The sequence below is a fragment of the Oryctolagus cuniculus genome, chromosome 20 (genome assembly GCF_051225735.1).
Source record: "Oryctolagus cuniculus isolate XC-2025 breed Fujian yellow rabbit chromosome 20, ASM5122573v1, whole genome shotgun sequence".
Lineage (NCBI taxonomy): Eukaryota > Metazoa > Chordata > Mammalia > Lagomorpha > Leporidae > Oryctolagus > Oryctolagus cuniculus.
In genome coordinates, this window is record NC_142886.1 from 55,673,310 (window position 1) to 55,688,624 (window position 15,315).

General features: G+C 47.4%; 1 pseudogene; it reads right to left on the reverse strand.

Annotated features, from left to right (window-relative positions):
- Positions 1-1,006: 1,006 nt before the first annotated feature.
- Positions 1,007-4,736, reverse strand: LOC138847249 (immunoglobulin heavy variable 3-23 pseudogene; annotated as a pseudogene).
- Between the last annotated feature and the right edge of the window lie 10,579 nt (positions 4,737-15,315).

Sequence of the window (15,315 nt, forward strand, 5' to 3'; positions counted from 1 at the left end):
AATTTGAAGTCGAATGTCTTTGAAATAACTTTTTTTTTTCAAAAAAAGCAATTCATGGCTTTTTAGATTTTCATGTGTCTGTTAAGAATTGAGTACACATCAAAACACCTGTGTGCTGGATATTAACACCAATGAAATATCAGTTATGGACCAAAAAGTGCCAGTCCGTGAACTCCCACCCCAAAAGTTCATCAATCTCATACTTTAGCTGGTGTGTGGCACATTGGGTGAAAGCCCTGGCCTGAAGCGCCGGCATCTCAAATGAGCGCTGGTCTAGTCCTGGCTGCTCCTCTTCCCATCCAGCTCTCTGCTATGGCCTGGGAAGCAGTAGAAGATGACCCAAGTCTTTGGGCCCCTGCACTTACGTGGGAGACCCCAAGAAGCTCCTGGCCCTTGCCTTCGGATTGGAACATTTTTGGCCATTGTGGCCAACTGGGGAGTGAACCAGCGGATGGAAGGCCTCTCTCTGTGTATCTGTACCTCTCTCTGTAACTCTGTCATTTAAATAAATAAAGTAAATAAAATAAATCTTTTTTAAAAAATGCCAAATCCTGCTGTTGCTTACAGGGAATATGAAGTCTGAGGGATGTGTCCAAGCGATCTGAGGGCACCATTTCTAGACATTTGCAGTCCCATCTCCAACTACAGTGACCTCATTCACAACAGTTAGTTCATGAACATGGAACACTTTGGCTGGATTCTGTTTTTGACAGAGAGATGCACAGGGGACCAGGTTTCACGCAGGTGCATCTTAGTGTGGTGTTCCACGTGCTGCTGTCTGTCTGTCTGTTCTTCACACTTTCTCTGCTGGGCAATTTGCTTCTATGGGCAATGCTGTTGAGTTGTGATAGATACAGAGGCAGCCCCACATGTTGAAACTGTGTGGTGAGTGTGACTCACCTGTGCCTCTCTCACTCCTCATCACAACTACGCCAAGAACAAATATCACATTCCACGGTGCTGTCCACTGCCCCTGTGTCACCCTGCCCTGACCCACCTCCTCCAGTCACATAGAGGCCTGAGCCCCTTTGGGCTCCTTCACAACAGATTTCATCCAGTCAGCGCTGAGCATCATGTAGGTTTCCAGGGGCAGAAGTCGAAGGCCCTGAGTTTGCAGATCCTGTAGGGCACAGGTGAATGAGGGTTTCTTAGTTTTTAACCAAAATATCTGAAAATCTGATAATACTAAAATTGAAACAAATTAGAGTAAGTATATTATATTTTGGAAAATGTGCAGCACATTAATCTTAACTCTGTTATCAAATTTCATGGATATAAGATAAATAATAAAATGAAAGTTGCATTGTTTAAGATATGCACCTCCCCCAAGGGAGTGCAAGGGTCTTACATGTGACTCTGGCACCCAATACCAGATTCCTGTTCCTGCAGCCCCAGGAACCACAAACGTATGGGAGGGTCTCTCTAAGGGTCGTATTCCCTTCATTGCAGGCAGCAACCCTCATGGTATTTTCCCCTCCCTAAAGCCCCTCTCAATGGGATCACTGGGTGGTGAGGTCCCCACATGCATGATGGGAGGCTCCGTGCATCAAGTATGGAGGGTAAGTTCCACCTAACATGCAGCCTTCAGCTGCTCAGTTGGAGAGACCACACACTCATACCAAGCAGTGCTGGCTCTGCTCACGGCTCTGCAGGAACAGTATCCTCAGCCTCAATGCCCCAGACCCTGCTCCTCTGTGTCCACTGAGTAGGAAAGTGATTCACCTGCAGGAGGAAACCATCATGACCCATGTCCTGGTGAAATCCTGTAGAAAATGTTCGTGAGCAGAGTCCACCCCAGACACTGTGCCAGCACTGATCCCCCAAGACACAGAAGTCTGCATCTTCAGGGGATGCCTCCATCCCCAAAGCTGAGGACTGGGGAGGAGAAGCATGGCACGTGGGGAAGTGACAGTGAGGACAGGGTCCAGCAGCAGGAGTGAGAGGACATGGTGGAGGGGTGGGATCTTCCTCTGCAGGAAGGTAAGGACAGGTGGAAGGGCCACACAGCTGGGGCCCCACTGCCTGCATCAGTGCTGAGCATGGCCCCAACGTAACAGCACTGGCAGGGGTTCGCAGTCTGGATGTTTACATGAAAAGCTTGGAATAACCAGGATCTGACATCAGATGCAAAGTCCATTGTACAACTTCTAGAAGGAAATATAGGGCAGAATCTCCCTGATAGTGGTCTGTCCATGATTTCCCTTTTAGATCTCCAGAGTTCAGGCAACGTAAGAAAACCTTTTCAGATGATGCTGCATAAACTACAGAGCTTCTCTACTGCAAGTGGACCGATGAGAAGTGAGCAGCCTACACACACATGGAAGTATCTATTTTCATACAGAATGTATGATCAGTAGCCTGTATCCCAAAGGAACAAAATGACTGTCTGCATGAGCTGTGTTTAAAACTGGCCCTGAGTCTTCTAAAGTCTCAAAATACCTGTTTTACTGGCTTCATCCTGAACAACAGGTTCTGAATCATCAGGCCTACAATGCTTGTGGAAGGAAACCTCCCTCCTCTGCCTGTGGCAGAGTGTGTCCTCAAAGGTGTGTGTGTTTTGGAGTGATTCCAGGGTGACTGTGGGCAAAGTAAGGGAGCTCTGCGAGTGAGGCCTAGTGGAATTTGTTCATTTCTGGGGAATCTGCTATGGAGGAGATCACAGTAGATCTCTTGGGTCCTCAGGTTCTGCATACAGCACAGTGCTGCAAGAGTCAGCCCTGGTCTCGTCTGACGTCCTGTGTGGGGATGGGGTCCCTCCCATCCCTGTCCACAATATTAGGATGCCTGAACACTGTATGATGTTCACAATATTAGCATGCCTCATGGCACAACATTCTCACTGTCTGATCCTGGACTTCAGACTCTACAGCTGTGAGCTCCACACACCTCCCCTCTGGGGTACTACATTATGGAACCAACGTGGGAAAAAAAAACAGGTGCATAGCGACATACTAGCCACTCATCTGTTCCCACCTGAAACAGAGACTCTCCTTTGTCTCCAGATTTAGACAGAACCACTCAGAATTAGTCATTTCTACATCAGCTGAGAGAATTGCTTCAGTTTCTGTAAAAATACTACATGAGAGAACAATTGCATTTTTGCAGGAGACATTTTGTAAACACATGGGTTTGATACAGTTATCCTGGTGAAGAGCAGAAAATTTGTCCATTCCTGATGATGATAAAGTTGAGAGTTGAAGGACAATTTTTGCTTCCACAGAAGGAGGAGCATGGCTGAGAACAGGTGCGGGCAGTCATTGGAGGAAGGAGTCGGGGTCTCTGGACACACAGTCTCTGGGGCAGGCCCTTCAAGATGCAGCGGGGATGCAGCTCCAGGGTTGAATCATTGGTGGACTCACAGGGACACAGTCCAGAACCACCTGGACTCTAGTGCAGACTTCACTGGGCTGTCCCACCTGCTGGTCTCCCTGAGATGGAGACAAGGCCAGCAGAGTGTGGGGAACAAGACCTCTCCACACCCAGTGTTTTCCATGAGTCTGACCCCTTGCACTACCAACGGCCACCTCTGCTTGCAAATGAGAGCAGGTCCGGGGATCCCAGGAGACGTGAGTGAGGAAGAGTAAGCAGGATTTCTAGGAGCCACAGCCTGAGCCACCCCTGAGCTGCAGGTTAATCCCTGACCTGGGGTTTGGACCACGTGGACCTCAACCTGTGAGTTTAGGGTGAAGAAGTGAAAGGGAGACGAGGGCACAGCTGTAGAGAATGCACACGGGAGCCCCAGGACCAAGACCACGGGGTCATCTCACCCCTCAGGGCCCAGCTGTGCAGGAGAGGAGGGCATGGATGTGAAACACTGCAGCATTCATAGCCCCTGACCGGCTCTACACTGCCCCTGGGCTCTCAGCAGGGTCCCAGATGACTTCATCAGAGAATTCCACAAAGAGCTCTTCCGTGACTCGGGCTGCAAAAGACTCCCCGGGTGCCCAGAGCTTAGTCAGGTCTCAGATGCTGGGGACCCCAGAGATGTCATTCATTCCTCCAAAACGACTCCATTTTCTTCATGTGACGTCTTCCCGTGATACCAAAACTTCTGCTCAGTGATCGGTGTTAGGGACAGAATCATCCATGCAGAACTGGAACATAAGAAATAGTTACAGGACCACAAACCCCAATTTCCTCAGGAAGACCAGGGATTCACCTCCCACTGCATCTGGGAATGGGTCTGAGTCTGCTCAGTGCGTCTTGTGCGCCCCCTGGTGGCGGTGCGCGCCCCTGCAGGGAGGTTTGTGTCTGGGCTCAGCCTGAGGGCCCTCACTGTGTCTCTTGCACAGTAATAGAGGGACGTGTCCGCGGCTGTCAGACTGCTCATTTGCAGATCCAGCGTGCTCTTGACGTTGTTTCTGGAGACGGTGAATCGGCCATTTACCCTGCTCGCATACCATGTGCTACCACCATTAGGATTATTTTCTCCATTCCACTCCAGCCCCTTCCCTGGAGCCTGGCGGACCCAGCACATTGCATAGTTACTGAGGTCGAACCCAGAGGCTTTGCAGAAGAGTTTCAGGGATCCCCCAGGCTGGACCAGGCCTCCCCGGGACTGCATCAGCTGCTCCTGACACTGGACACCTGCAAACACAGACGTCCTGGTCAGCACACTGTCACTCACACTCTCTGTGTTTCTCACTCACGTCCTCTCCCAGACTCAGTACCCCGCGTTCCCCATCATTACCTTTGAGCACAGCGACCAGGAGAAGCCAGCGCAGCCCAGTCTCCATGGTGAGATTCTGTGTTGAGTGCGATCACTGAGTGGACACCTGGGAGTCCTGGGGCTGGAGCTCCTGTGCCAGAGCTGCAGGGTGAGGGCTGGGCTGGTTTTCATGGGCAGAGGGAGGCCCTATTTGCATGTGCTGCTGCTATTTAACCAGTCATGGGGTCAGATGCCTCACACAGGACAGGGCCCAGGGCAGAAATGGGTGTCCTGGGAGAATAGTATGATATCTATATTTGGATTCAGATCAAGTGAAATTTTACATTAACTGTGGAAGGTAATTACCTTCCTTCATTTTAATATGTGTGTACATTTAATATCCAGTGTTAGCAATATCATGTCATTCATTTTTCAAATAACCATTAGATCATTATTAACTATTTGAATGACATTGGAACCATGACAGAGAGAGAAGGTGGGAGAGAAACCGAAATGTATAGATGGACAGAAAGATGGCAATGGTAAATTTCTGCCTTTGTGTTGACAGCCCCAAACATCCCAAGTGCCTACAACATCTAGGACTTAGCCTTTCTAAAACCTGGAGCCCAAAACTGTGTCTGTGTTTCCCATGTCCGTGGTAGGGGCTCATTTGCTCTTAGCGTCATCTAGTTTCCCATGATGCATTATCAGGAAAAAAGTGTGGGAAGCCGTGTGGCTGGGCCCAGTCAGTTCTCTCGTGGGAACATGGGTGACCCTAGTTTTCTGTGACCAGAGAGGCACGTCGAGAGATCTACTGCACAGCATGGGGACAACAGTTATGAAGCTTTATTGTGTTCTTTCCAGTTTCTGCAGGGGTAGGCATTTGTCATTCGATCACAAAAGAATGGTAGTGTTGCTAGGGAAGGACTTGTGGGTTCATCTGACTCTAGAATTCCTGATGAAATGAATCCACATCAACACCTTTCCTTATACCTCACATAGGGATTCAGGTACTATTTGTCAATTTAACATTTATGAAATCTATTTTGAAGGGACAATTCTCTGTTGATTTATCTTGCATCTGCCTGTGGTTTTATTCTAAGAAGAAAATTATGTGGTGTTTCAATCATTCCTGGTACTAATACAGTCACAAGGGCTGTGAGTTCATCGACACGTGAGAGTTTATCTGTCATGTCCGGCTGGCACAACTGCCCCACCACTGCCCTCTCAAATTCCTCCCCTCCCATGTGTGAAGCTGAGTCATTTTAGAAGAGCCCCTGTCTTCACTCAGATCAAGTCCATGGAAACCTCTCTCTGTGCTGTATAGTTACCCCCCAATCTCCCTGTGTCCAACTGGTTTCACAAGACGTTAGTTCATGGACCTCCCAAGGCCCACCTGCCAACTCCTTGAAAACACAGTCATCAGAGACCCCCAGTACTGCTGCCCAGAACAGGACCTCCCTCTTCTCACCATGGTGCAGTCCTGCCATTTGTCACCCAGGGGACCCAGTGTCTTATAAAACTGACAGCCCATCAGCACCTGGTGGGAGACTCTGTCGTGGTGATTACACAAATGGAATATGTTTCTATCAGTTATAATTTGAGTGAATTCTCTTGTTGGGGCAATTTCTTGTGACTGTAGATATCTGACAAATTAAATTTCACATTTTCTAGTACTGTAGATATGAGGTGTTCTCACAGAACAATGGAATTCACTGTGTCAGATGGTGGATTGTGTCAATGAATTCTCTAGGTGAATGCATGAAAACTGTCCCCAGCTAAATAGAAACACTTTCTGTTTGTCAATCTTCTCTCAGAAAAGGCAGAGATATGTTAACTGTTTTAATTTAGTAGGAATTTTTGTGTCTCTGGATTTAGATGGGAGTCACTCAGAACACACATTGCTGCATGAGGTGAGTGACTGGCTGCAGTTTCTGTAAGAACTGTTCATGGCAGATCAATTGCAGTTTAGCAGAAAATATCCTGTAAAACACAGGGGATCGCTGCACTGGGCATTTCTGGCTGCAGGAACTTGGTTTCCCCTTGAGGAGTATGAACTTGACAGAAGAGGAGTTATTTTCTCTTGGTAAGGATGAAGTACTGATGAGGACATGCAGGGGGAGCCAGGGAGGGAGGAGTGGGGACTCTGGACCAGGGCTGGCTCATCACGCAGCACTGATTCAGCTCACCAGGTGGTCAGTGTGTGGCAGCCCCTGGCACCCAGATCCCAGGGATGGCAACTCTGGCCCCGGAGTCAAGGCCCTGGACTGTCCCCCGCTGCTCACCCTGAAACACCGCAGTGTAGGGGATTCCACCACACTGGAGCAGAAACAGAACGTGTAAGTCCACACCACACACTTTCCCAATAGATTATTCCCTGAATGCAAATGTCCACCTGTGCTTCCCATGAGGTCATCTGAAATGTTTCAGGAAACTGAATGTGGAATTTCATGGTGCTGGGGAAACTTGAGTGCACCTAAAATAATTCATCATGCTGTCATCTCACACCAGTATCCCAAAGAGAGTGAACAGGATGAATCTCCTAAAGGTAAGACCCGAGATTGTAAAGTTCTAGAGGAAAACACTGGACCAAAGCAAGTTCCCATTGGTTTGGACAATGATAGTTTGATAATCTCCAAAGTACAGGCAACCAAGATACACAGACAACGAATAATGGATCCAACTACAGATTCTGAGTAACAAAGAGAAAGATTGAAGAACCAGGAGTCACCCGCAGATGGGGAGAAAGTATTTTCAGATGACACCCATGGGGGCCAATGTTGTGGCCCTGCAGGTTAAGCTGCCATCCCTATGCATGCATCACACAGGAGCATGGGTTCAGATTCTGCTTGCTCCACTTCAAATCCAGCTGCCTGCTGGGATCCAGACCTGGGAACTCTCTCAATGATGACTCAAGTGTTTGTCCCCTTCCAGCCCTGTGGGAAACTGGAGGAAGTTCCAGGCTCTTGGCATTAGGCTTGCCCAACCTCATCTTTGCTGCAATATGGGAAGTGAACCAGTGAATGGAAGCTTCTCTCTCCATCTGTTGGTCTCTTCCTCTCTTGCTAAAACACTGCCTTTCAAATAAAATAAATACTTAAAATAAATGAAAGATTAATTATATATGTGGTTAGGAGCCTATTTCCAAATGTTGAATGAACTCAAGCCACTGAATTCCAAGGGAAGAAATCAATTGTGTACATGCAGTGACTGATAAGGTGGTGACAGGAGCAGCACTGGAGTGAGCCTGTGGGATTCCTGCCTCCCATGTCAGGATGCTTAGTGCTGCATCCTGGTTTGGTTCCAGTTTCAGATGCCTGCCTAAGCCCCTCTGGGAGGCCATAGGTGAAGTTCCAAGCACTGCCATGTGGAGACCTGGACAGAATTCCAAGCACCTGGCTGTCAGCTGACCCAGCTGAAGCTTTTGTAACCGTCTGAGAAGTGATCCAGGAATTAGAATATCACTCTCAGTCTCAGTCTCTTTGTGGTTTTGGACAAATACATGCAGACAAGTTATTAATAAAATGATAAATTTTGAAATTTATATCATATCTATAAAATTTAAAAAGAACTATAAAGGCAAACATATCAAATGCACAGGTGCCTGGGAGACATGGAATGGCATCATCTCTGGGGAGTGCATCCAGTGACGACTCCACGCCATGAGTGGATTCAACGTCAGGGCCTCATGGAGGAATCTGAGGTCTCCAGTGCCCTGAACAGGACCACACAGAATGCTGGGAGCAGCCTGCTGGGGGTGGATGTGATTTGTCCTCACACCATCAGTGCTGAGCATGGCCCCAACGTAACAACCCTGACAAGGGGTACACGGTCTGGATGTTTACATAAAAAGCATGGAATAACCAGACTCTGATGTCAAATGCAAAGTCCTTGTAAAACTACTGAAGGAAATATTGGGCAAAATCTCCCTGATGTTGGTCTGGCCATGATTTCCCTTTCAGATCTTCAAAATTCAAGAGATCAAAAAAATATTCTCAAATGATGCTGCATAAACTACAGAGCTTCTGCATTACAAACAGACTGACTGAGAAGTGAGCAGCCTACACACAGATTGGAAGTGACTATTCTCATATCAAATGTATGATCAATAGCCTGTATCCAAAAGGAACAAGAAGGAACTATCTGTATGAGCTGTGTTTAGAACTGTTCTGAGTCTTCTGCAGTCTCAAAATAACTGTGATACACAATTGGCTTGTTCATCCTGATCGACAGGTTCTGCATCATCAGGCCTACAATGGGTATAGAAGCAAACTTCTCTGATTGTGTGTGGCTCAGTGTTGCTATGGATTCATTCTGGTGGGGGCAAGAGGCACGGGGTCACCACACACCACACAGACCCCGGGAGTTGGGTGAAAGCAGGTCAGAGGCGAGCAGCCCACAGACTCATTTGTTTCAGTAGGTACAGCCGCTTATATAGCCGAGGCACCCAATCTGGTCAAGGGGCAGTCTATGCCTAACCAATCACAGCCTGTTGCCAGGCAGTATCTGAAGCCATCCAATCACAGCCTGTTGCCAGGCAGGCTCCGTTGCCAGGTGGCATTGAAGCCATGCCTGAGTAACTGATGCTTGCTTGCCAGCAGCCATCTAGGCATGGCCTTCTCATTCCACCACAGCTCAGTGTGTCCCAAAGGCGTTGTGTTTTAGGTGTGCTCCCAGGGAGACCATGAGAGAAATGATGGGAGCTCTGGGAGTGAGGCCTAGTGGGATTTGTTCATTCCTGGGGAATCTGCTATGGAGGAGATCACAGTACATCCTGGGTCCCCAGCTTCATCACAGAGCACAGTGCTGCTAGAGTCAGCCCTGGTCTCGTCTGAAGTCCTGTGTGGGGATGGGGTCTCTCCCATCTGTGTTCACAATATTAGGCTGAAGACTGCCATGATATTCACAATATCATCATGCCTGATGGCACAACATTCTGCAGTCACTATGGCAAACACCTCTGTAGTCCCATGTTCAATTAAAGCAGCATCATTCTCAAGAGTTCACACATATAATCCAGGAAAATTTCCATTTAAGAAGGAATGGATAATGGGACAAATGGACAGAGTTATATTTTAACAGGAAGTTTATATGGCTATAGTATAGAGGAAGAAATTCTGGTATCTTGGATAACATGGGTGATCCTGGAGAATAATATCCAAGGATAATATGTCAGGATAAGTATACTCTGCTAAAATACCAAGGCCAAGAAGGCAAATAATATGTGATGCTAGTTACGTGGGATAAAAGGATGAACTCACAAGGCAAAAGTTCGATGGTGAAGACCAACGTCTGTGCTTGGGAGGAACAGAGGAGACACGGGAGCAAGGTCAGAGTTTCAGTCGTACAGGATCCACATGTTCAGGGATCTACTGTGCAGCATGGTGACAGCAGTAAAGAGAATATAGTGTCTGCAGAATTCCAAGACATTGGACAAATGACATTCTACCATGAAAAACGTGGGTTTTGTGATAAACATGTCAGTAAGTCTGACTTCATTATTCCACTCAGTATACATTCATTTATTCAACACATATCATTGTAACTCATATGTCTATATTAAATATTATTTATCAAACATTTATGAATATGAAGTGGCAATGACGGCCAATCATGAAAATGCAGATCTCTGGCTATGATAGGATTCAGATCAAGGCAAATTTTACTTTATTATTTTTAATCATTTGAAAGCAATACCTCATTTCATTTTAATATGTTTGTACTCTTTATATCCCATGTTATCAGTATCATTCCTTCGTTTTTAAAATAACCATTGGTTCATTATTAACTATTCTAATGACATTGAAACAGTGACAGAGAGAGAAGGAGTGAGAGAAACATAAATATTGAGACATCTAGGAGTTAGACTTTCTAAAACCTGGAGCAGAAAACTGTGTGTCCCACATCAGTGGGAGGGTCTCATTCACTTGTAGTGTCATCTACAGTTTCCCATGATGTATTATCAGGAAAAAGTATTGGAAACTGTGAGGATGGGCTCAAGCAACAATCTGATGGGAACAGGGGTGTCCCAAGTGGGATCTTAGTCAATTTTGTCCTAATGCCTGCTGCACACTTTTAAACAGATGAAAGACTGCAAGTGGATTTTTTAAGGTTAACTATGTTTTGTTCTTTTATTCATTCATTTCCTTAGTTTAAAACTGTTCCTGAACACAGAACACTGTACATGGTAGTGGGGTGTAGTGTGCTATTGGAATCTGTGTGTTGTAGAAATGGTCACAGATCAACTCAGTGTCATGCACATTTCCACCTCCTTTCCATCACTCTGTGTTGGGAGGCGTGGAGGCCTCAGTTCTAGTTATTCGTGGACCCGTGGTTGGTTGTGGTGAACTGAGGCAAATCATGAAGATTCAGATCTCTGAATACTGGTGTTGTGTTTGCCAATGTTTTATGGAGATGATAAATGAAGGCAGTGCACTCAAGCTTGGAGGCTGGAACCCAGAAGCATGGAACTGCATCAGTGTTCCCACCTTGGTGTCGGGGCCTCATACAGATCCATCATCTACTGTCTTCCAGGGTGCATTGTCAGTACAAGTATGGGAAAGCATGAAAATGGGCTCCGTCCAGCAATGTGATATGCAGCCTTGGTGTCTCCCTCTCTAATACTGATGAAAGAACACAAATGGATTGATGACCTCAGTCAGCGTAGACATGGAGTGAAGAGCAGGGACTCTGGACACATGGTCTCTGGGACTGGCTCTTCCTGCAGCTGTGATTCAGCCTCAGGACACTGGTCATCATGCTGGAGCCACAGACACAGCTCCCCGTGATGTGGACTCCAGCCCCAGAGTGCACAGCCACTGTGTGTCCCACTTTCTGCTCTCCCTCAACCACAGCAGGTGCAGGAGGTCCCACAACACTGGAGCAGAACCAGACCAGCTGGAAGTGCACACCCAACACTTTCCATTCAGTTATGACCTTGACTGCTGATGTCCAGTGCATTTCCATCCTGAGTTCAGTCAGGGAGCCCCCAGGAGGTTCCCAGGACCTAGAGGATGAGGAAGTCCCTGTAGGCTTCCCAGGTGCCTGCAGAAGCTCAGCCTGAGACACAGCTGAGCTGCAGTACATTCCTGAGTGCTGTGACGTTCACACAGGGACCACAGACTGTTTCAGGATTAAAGGGAAATGCAGGTCGGGTTAAAGTCTGCAGAAAGTGACTGTGGATCACCCACATGTAAAGTCAAAGGTTGGTTCAGTGCACACTTGCTGGTTGTGGCAGGAGAGGGATGAGTGGAATAGTTGCTGTTTAACAGATCAACGGCCCTGTCTCAGCTGTCCCTGGTTATACAGGGAAAACTGAAACTGTCCAAAGCTTTCAGTGCCCTGAGGGTGCTGTCCTGTGTCAGGTTGGAAAAGATTCAATGGTGTCCTCAATATTCCCACATCTCTGACCCTGGTGAGCACAGTCGCTGTCCATGAACCAAATTGTTCAATTAGGACTTCTTCCTTTTATATCAAACTTTCAATCCCTCAGTGAAGTTGGGAGGGACAGAATCAAAAAGTAGAATTCTTCCCTCAAAACTCTTACAGGAGAGGAAACCCCAATTCCCTGACAGGAACCAGGGATTCATCTCCCTCTGTGCCTGTGCATGACCAGAGTCTGCGCTCGGCGCATCTTGTGCGCCCCCTAGTGGTTCCGGGCGCCCCTGCAGGGAGGTTTGTGTCTGGGCTCAGCCCTAGGGCCCCTCACTGTGTCTCTCACACAGAAATAGGTGGCCCTGTCCGCGGCATTCAGACTTGTCATTTTCAGAGAGACCGTGTTCTCGTTGGTGTCTCTGGAGTTGGTGAATCGGTCATTCACCCAGCTCGCGTAGTATGTGCTACCACCACTACTAATGTATCCGATGTATTCCAGCCCCTTCCCTGGAGCCTGGCGGACCCAGTTCATGTCGTTGCTACTGAGAGAGAATCCAGAGACTGTGCAGGTGAGTGTCAGACTTCCTCCAGGCTTCACGGGGCCTCTCCCTGACTCCTCCACCTACTGACAAGGACACCTGTAAACACAGATGACATGGTCAGGACACTGTCACGCACACTCTCTGTGTCTCTCACTCACGTCCTCTCCCAGACTCAGTGCCCCGCGTTCTCCATCATTACCGTTGAGCACAGCGACCAGGAGAAACCAGCGCAGCCCAGTCTCCATGGTGAGTGTCTGTGTTGAGTGCGCTCACTGAGTGGACACCTGGGAGTCCTGGGGCTGGAGCTCCTGTGCCAGAGCTGCAGGGTGAGGGCTAGGCAGGTTTTCATGGGCAGAGGGAGCCCTATTTGCATGTGCTGCTCCTATATAGCAGGCATAGGGTCAGATGCCTCAACAGGACAGGGCCCAGGGAAGTTGTCTGTGTTCTTGGTGTGTTGGGTGATGGCTATGATAGAATTAAGATCATGTGAATTTTTATGTTATCATAATTTTAAAAAGTTGAAGGCAATGACCTTGTTTCATTTTAATATGTGTGTACCCTTCATATCGAGTGTTAGCAATATCATGTCCCTCATTTATTTAAATAACCATTAGTTCCTTATCATCTATATGAAAGACATTGGGACAGAGATAGAGAGAGAAGGGGTGAGAGATACAGAAATGTAGAGATGGACAGAAAAGGTGACAATGGGAAATATATGCCTTTGGGTTGACAGCCCCAGACATCCCAAATGCCTATGACCCCTAGGAGTTAGTCTTTCTGAACCCTGGAGCAATAAACTGTGTCTGTAATTCCAACGTCGGTGGTAGGGGTTCATTTGCTTGTAGCATCATCTACAGTTTCCCATGATGCATTATGAGGGAAAAGTGTGGGAAGCCGTGAGGCTGGGCTCAGTCAGTTCTCTGATGGGAACATGGGTGACCCTAGTGGGGACTTAGCCAATTTTGTCCTAATGCCTGTCACCCACTTTTAAATAGATGAAATACTCAAGTGGATTTTTTAAGGTAAACTATGTTTTTTCCTTATTCATCCATTGCCTTAAAGTTTAAAAACTGTTTAAACTGTTTAAAACTGTTCCTGAACACAGAACACTGTACATGGTAGTGGGGTTTGTGTGCTACTGGAATGTGCATGGTAGAAATGGGCACAGATGAACTCACTGTCATTCACATTTCCACCTCCTTTCCATCACTCTGTTGGGAGGCCTGGAGACCTCAGTTCTAGTCATTCTTGGAACCTGTTGTGTGTTTTGGTGAACTGAGTTAGCTCAAAGTGGTGTGGGCAGAATTATTACTGCCTTTGGTGGTGCTTTCTGCCCTGGTAACAGCTGCCCTCTGTTCTCTCTTCCCTGTTCTTTTTTTTATTTTTTTTATTTTTTATTTTTGGACAGGCAGAGTGAACAGTGAGAGAGAGAGACAGAGAGAAAGGTCTTCCTTTGCCGTTGGTTCACCCTCCAATGGCCGCCACGGCCAGTGCGCTGCGGCCGGCGCACCGTGCTGATCCGATGGCATGAGCCAGGTACTTCTCCTGGTCTCCCATGGGGTGCAGGGCCCAAGCACTTGGGCCATCCTCCACTGCACTCCCTGGCCACAGCAGAGAGCTGGCCTGGAAGAGGGGCAACCAGAACAGAATCCGGTGCCCCAACCGTGACTAGAACCCAGTGTGCTGGCGCCACAAGGTGGAGGATTAGCCTAGTGAGCCACAGCACTGGCCACTCTTCCCTGTTCTGTAACCATGACTCTGAGTTTAGCTCAAGCACTGGGTAGAAGTCACTGTGTCACAATTCACCCACAGTCCTGCATTTGGGTAATGCAGCTTTGTTCACAATAGTTCAGTCTACAAAGAACAAGTGTGCATAAAACAGTGAATGGATTCTTTCACATTTAGACAAAGAATATTATTCAGTATTAAGAAGGAGGTTGTTCTGTCATTAGGAAATGTGGGTCAGCCTGGAGCATACATACTAAAAGAAATGATCCAGGTAGATGTGGACACACAGTATGTGACATTAGTTATACATGCAGTGCACAAGCTTGAACTCACAGAGGTAGGCAGCGCAATGGTGAAAACTCTACCATGATGCAAGTCAGGCTCTTGAATTTAGGCTGAGCCATCCCCAGCCTTTGCAGCCATTCAGGAAGTTATCCAGTGGATGGAATTCTCCCTCCATTTGTTGATCTCTTCCTCTCTTTTTATAACACTGTTTTTAAAACAAAATAAACAGAGACTTAAAATAAATTGAAGATTAATTGTATATATGATTAGGAGCCTGTTTCCTAATGTTGAATGATCTCAAGCAACTGAATCCCAAGGGAAGAAATCAATTGTGTACATGCAGTGATGATAAGGTGGAGACAGGAGCAGCACTGGAGTTAGCCTGTGGGATTCTTGCTCCCGTATCAGGATGCTTAGTGCTGTGTCCTAGTTTGGTTCCAGTGTCATATTCCTGCCTGAGCACACTCTGGGAGGCCGTAGGTGAAGTTCCAAGTACTCCCACGTGGGAGCCCTGGACAGAATTCCAAGCACCTGGCTGTCACCTGACCCAGCTGAATCTTTTGTAGCCATCTGGGAAGTGACCAGGAGTTAGAAGATCACTGTCAGTCTCAGTCTCTTTGCCTTTTTGGAAACATATGTGTGGGGCTCCATGGGATGCACAGCCATGGAGCCCCCACATCAAGGTCGGTCTGATAGCTGTTGCTGTGTCTTTACCACAAGGCAAATGTTGCTAGT